The 6,000-nt window shown below is 32.7% G+C and overlaps 1 protein-coding gene across 1 annotated transcript in view; it reads right to left on the reverse strand.

Moving 5' to 3' along the window:
* The window catches only part of LOC128588339 (bifunctional heparan sulfate N-deacetylase/N-sulfotransferase 4), a 295,881-nt gene extending 294,924 nt beyond the window's left edge, over positions 1 to 957 (reverse strand). Inside the window, exon 1 of the mRNA XM_053595091.1 lies at positions 524 to 957. The gene's annotated coding sequence lies outside the window, so the exon portion shown is untranslated. The remainder of the gene's footprint in view (positions 1 to 523) is intronic.
* Positions 958 to 6,000: the final 5,043 nt, after the last annotated feature.

The following is a 6,000-nucleotide window of genomic DNA, read 5'->3' on the forward strand; positions in this document are numbered from 1 at the left end:
GACTGTATCATACAATTTCAAATGTCTGTTGACAGCTGTTTCTCTAAAGCAGACCATTAGAACAAAACACGCCTATAAATCTCGGGTCCCAAGGAGTGGAGTTTCCACCTTTGGTAATTTGAATGCCGTGTTTTTAGTAACAATTCTTGGGGAAATATTTATAACCCTCCAGTTAGCTTTGCATATTGAATGTGTAACATTGATGGTTTCAAAAAGACTAAAATTGTCATCAAGTAAGATGTTTTCTATGCAAATATTCTGGCAACTGTTTAAAATATATCAAGTTGCATCTCCTTTTTAGGCAGGACTTTATCTTACATTTATTCTGCAAATATAACTTCTACAAAGCATAATGGCAGGTAAGCAAACATACTAAAAAGGGAGAGTGACTTTAATATTATCTCCTGCTATATAAATCTTTGGCAAATAAAACTTTATTGTGTTCAACTTGTTTACATAGCTAAGCAACACATATCCATTCACTGTGCATGCCTCCGTTTCAGCAAATTAAGCAGTAACTTACCTAGAGAAGCATTTCAATTTTTTTGTTCTTTTCCTAACTTGAATTTATTCCGAGTTAGAAAATGAGATATCCAGTATTCAGGTGCACTCGTCTCCAGGTTAATTAGAAGGGGCTTTCAGTTCATGTAATCTGCCTTAACAATATTCCAGGAGCACTCTCTAGCTCCAGTCCTAGTATCTGAACTCTTCCAGCAGAGTCTTTTTATTTATACACACATTGTCCTTTTCAAAACAAGCAGCCAGCTGGAATGATTCAAACCTCTGTTCAGCACACCGTTAAAATGCAGCTTCCTTCTTGGACACGAGAATTACACCAGGGAGCAGACCGAGTACAGCAAAAAGGCTGTGAGAACTATTTAATCACCGGAATACCAGCTGCTCCAGCTCTGCTCTGGCTACTGCTGCTGTGCTCTGCTTTCGCTGAAGTCCGTCTTTCCTCCCTCCCTCTCTCCTATCTCCAGAACTGTAAAGGCAGCTTTCCTGGATTATGATTGGCAGAAACAGCCAATTCCTTCAGCTAATCATCCTCAAGACTTTCAAGGACCTGGAGCATTGTGATGTCATCCGGTCGGTGGGATGTTACACATGAATACATTCCAACAGAAGCTAATTCAGCCATCCACTGCAATGCTCTTACACCACGGTGATTGATTAGATGCTCCTTGAGGATTTGCACAATCTTTTCTTGTACAGTTGGGCTATTTCCTATGAAATTTGAGAATAAAATTCCACTTTGCAGCTGTGACACTGTACCACAAGATTCCATTGGGTAAAATAAGAAAAATTCAAAACAGGATTTTCTGCTGGATATATGTGCCAGTCAAACACACAATTTACAAACTCAAAGAAAGCCAAAAATAAGCAATAGAAAACTTGGACAACTATTCGTGAACTACATACTCCTGGAATTAATAATATTTTAGACCCTAATAAATATTAGAAAAAAAGAAGGAGGATATGTGTATGTTTATTGCATGTGTGGTTACATTCATTGAGGTAAACTGCTGGATGAGTATAAAAAGTTCTTTTCTATTCTCAGCTCTGACAAAAATTGTCTTCATGTTGGAGTTATTTTCTTTGATTGGCAACATAAAATGAAAATCACCTTCTCTGTTTTCTACTAACTCATGGAAACTCATAAAGATAAAGTACTTGGATATACTTTATGTAAAGTTCTTTAAACTTCTTCCTTACAACTGCATTTCTTCTTTCTGGACTATTTCTGGGCTTTTCTTGTTTTAATACATTATTTAGTCTCCACCATGAAATTTAGTGGAACAAAAATGGGCTAAAGAGACTTTGGTTCACGACCCCTAAGAGGCTAGAGAATGGAGCTGCAAACTTTTCTCACCTTCAAGTCCCCCTCTGGTTTATGTGTATCTTTGGTTATAAACAGTTCTGCTTGAAATACTGGGGTGGTTTCAGAGAAACACTCTGTAAAACTGTCAGGCGAGGATGTGAGGGAATCCCTCAGAATTCAGCAGTTATTGATGATGTATGTGGTCTTCCAGATGACTAATTTTATGTACATAAGGTTTTGAAGGTCAGCAGGCTAATAGACACATGCTAGATAGAGGATAGGAAAACAGCAACAACAACAACTAGCAAATTAGAAAAAAAAATTACCAATAATTCATGAAAAACAATTACAATCTAGTACATAATAGATCATGTGCCAGTCATGTTTTCTTTTTTTTTTTTTTTTTGGCCGGGGCTGGGTTTGAACCCGCCACCTCTGGCATGTGGGACCGGCGCCCTACTCCTTGAGCCACAGGCGCCACCCAGCCAGTCATGTTTTCATATGGTTCACAAGGTAAACACATGATAAAGGAAAAAACATATTTTAAAGATAATCAAAAAGATTCCAGTTACTTCATACTACCTTTTAAGAACATTTGGAATGTCAACGTAATATTTGATGATCAAGTCATAATTTTCTTAGTAATACACATCTAAATTCAGAATGGATAAATAAGTTGCAGTTAAACATTGCAATGATGTCAAAATAAAATTATTAGTGGAATAGCATCATATCAAACACTAACTGTTGATAAACAAAATGAAATAGGACACCCTTTAAAAGCTAAATGAAGCTTTTCGTTGTATGTAACTTGGTTCACTTTTTCTTCATTCAAGATTAGTGATTATTCCTAAGTCTTACCTTTACACAAATGATTTAATAAAAAGAACATTATTGTAAAATACTCAGAATCTTTATCCTATTGATATCATTCCATTTCACATCTCCATAAAAAATGCCACCTAGACTAATTCTAATTATTAGACCCAAATTGCGACACAGTGATATAATTACAAAACCATCATATTAAAACAGAGTGAAATTTACATCTTCAGTACTAGTGATAACTATAATTGCTGTTAACTGATTACAAGTTCAAGTTGATCAGTTTTGTTTCTAGTATTAGCGTATAAACATTATTTTTAGTTGAAGAGACATAATTTTATTCCCTGGAGTGCAATGAATAATAAAGTGAAACTACTAAACAATGTAAAAGTTTGCCATAATAAAATAGAAGATATTCTTACTAACCCTAAAATACTTTTAAATATTTGTTAAACATGAACTTTTAGAAAATTCAATCCAGAGATAAAGAATTAAAATTCATTGTAAGAAGAAAAGAATACCTCTTTACTCTTCACATTGTTCATTCAGAAATGAATTAAATATTAAGGATAGAAAGTTACATCATGTAAATGTGTATAAATGAATAGAAACTAGCAAAAAGGTTATTTCTTTTCTCTTCATGGAGAAAGTTGGTGAAATTCACAATTATCTAGACTAAATCAATAAAAATGAAACAATCGCAAAAGTATTTTGAATATTTCTCCTTCATTTCCCTTGTGTTTTGTAGTCTCCAATGATTAAAAAAAACTTACCCATGAAATTATAATCTTTTATCTTTTTCTAACCTGTCATCTTGTGAGAACTGTGTATTTTTGAGAGGTAATATGATATGCAAGAGAGAAGATAGGAAGAATTATTTAATCAAAGTTTTTGTTATTAAATCACTAAATTTGTTTTCCACAGTTTAGGCCTTGCATTTACGTCAGATGGAGCATCTATCTAGTTAGTAACATAAACCAGGCAGCATTTGCCAACTGCTTATATCTCAATTTTATAGAAAAGAAAGTGAATGCTCTAATTTTTCTTTTGACACCCCATGAAATATAATATAATGTTTCCTTTATCTGTTAAGACATATGTTCAGACTTATACTAAGACCACAGGGATCTTTATAAAATTGAGTTGAACCTGTTGAACTCTAAGTTGTGGGAGGTCCACATATTTTTTTCAAATGTTCTCTTGCTTCAGTAAAAGTTAAAGTACCAGTTTTTCACTAAACTCTTTTAAAAACTAAATTTGTCTTAGAAATTATCTTTTAAAATTTCAGTGGGAGTGAAGTCTCCTTAAAGTTCAAAAATGCACATGTGTAATACTCATTGTTTTAAAATTGCAAAATTATTGAAAACATTTTATATTACACACTTACATGTAAAATGTATAAAAATTATTAAAATAATACATATTTTATCTTTTATAGTAAGCATATATTATACTTTACAAACATATTTATTTATTTGATAGAATAAATACAAACAAAACTAAACACATTACTGACAAAAAAAATCACCTTTTTTGGTTTATATGTCATTCCTTTTTATAGTGAAAATGAGAGAGTAGTCATAACTATTAATGAAAACATTAGAAGAGTTCAGAAAAATTCAGTAAATTTAACAATTTCAAAATTTCTGATCACGATTTTTTTTCTCATTTACCTTTGCTAATTGTCACTAATGACAAACTTTTAAATACTTGCACCTAAAAAAATAGAAATTTGCATTGAAAATACCAAAAGTATTTCCAAGTACCTCATAATTTTTATTTTTAAAAACTCTTTACATTTATATACAGATTATAAATAGAAGATATTTAATCTTTCTGTATATATTTTTATTCTTTGCAAGTTTCATCTCCCTTCTTTAATTATGCTGCAGAAGTAACATGTTTGAATGAATATAAGTATATATATTTATATTCTTGTGAAGTATTTATAGTTCTCATAAATATGATGAATGAAACTAAGTTAATTTGTTGTTTAAACTACTAAAATTTATGAATACAAGATTTTAGTAGTTCATGATACTACTTTCTGTCTCCTTTTCTTGTAATGATTTTTTTAACATGAACAACTTTTCTGTTTTCTCAACTAACACAAAATGCTCTTATTGACTCTTATAAAAGGGAAAACCATGAATAAAATACTGTGTTCAAAGTTTATGCATTCAGGAAGGTGGGCAAACCTCTAATTGGGCTGTGAGTGACTAATGTGAAATATTTTTTTAATAAGAAAAAAAAACTTCTGCTAGCAATTAATCAGATAAGAACTCAGGAGAAAAGAGGGGCATAAAGTCAGTTTTACTCCATTGCTATAATAATATGTGGTAAGTAAAATTAGTGCTAAATAGCACTTCCCGTCAAAGACTCAAATTTTATCTTATTAGACATCTAAATGTGTTGATAACCAGTTATTGGGGGAAGGAAAAAATAAGAAGAACAGCTTGGAGGGAAGAATCTTCTTGCCACTATCACTGTAGTGCATTGTTTTAGCAAGAGAGGATAAGCATCCTAAAGCTTCAACTAAATCCTTTGAAGATGCAAAGCTTGAAGGGCCAAGTGAGGGAACAAACGGACTAAACAGTCCAATGTCAGTTTGCCTGACAACTGCCTAAAGGAATATGATTTTTAATAAATAGCTGCTTTTGGCCAAAGCACCATGAATCACAAAACCTTTGTTGTATAATGAAAGGACAGCACACTAGTTAGACTCAGGGTGGGGTGAGGTGAGGGAGGACAATTAGAAATTAAATGTCTGATTATTTCATGGTCCAATCTTTGCTAGGAGAATTGTCAGTGATTTTTCTCTTTTTGAGGTTATAGAAAGGTGATGGGAGTTCATTAAGTACCTGAATTAGGCCCCAACTCCAAAGGGAGTTTCTGATCCAAGGAGAATCTTTACTACAATGTGCTTCCATGGTGTATCTACCATAGGCAATTTCACTGTGATTCTTTCTTTCTCTTTCTTTTCTTTGTAATTTTATTGCAGTGTAATAGTAATTTCCCTTTGAATTAGGCCTTACAAGTCCAGTCATTTTATATTCTCTAATGTATAAAGTCCTAAATGATCAAAGTGAGAAGCCCACTTGCAGACCAGAATCCTAGCATCACAGTGATAAATTTGATAAAACCTTTTCTGTCATACGGGGTATTTTGTTTCATCTGTTAGCAAAGTCCTTTTATCTTAGGTATCACGATATCATTTGTTTTCTCTGTGTACTAATCCTTTGGGGAATGGCATTCATTTATGACCTACCCCAGTTAATCTCTGATCAGCATGAGAAATCTTAATTTTTCACCAAATCTTAGTAAATCAGTTTCTGTACTATACGCTTGAATGA

This window comes from Nycticebus coucang, chromosome 1 (assembly GCF_027406575.1).
Source record: "Nycticebus coucang isolate mNycCou1 chromosome 1, mNycCou1.pri, whole genome shotgun sequence".
Classification (NCBI taxonomy): domain Eukaryota; kingdom Metazoa; phylum Chordata; class Mammalia; order Primates; family Lorisidae; genus Nycticebus; species Nycticebus coucang.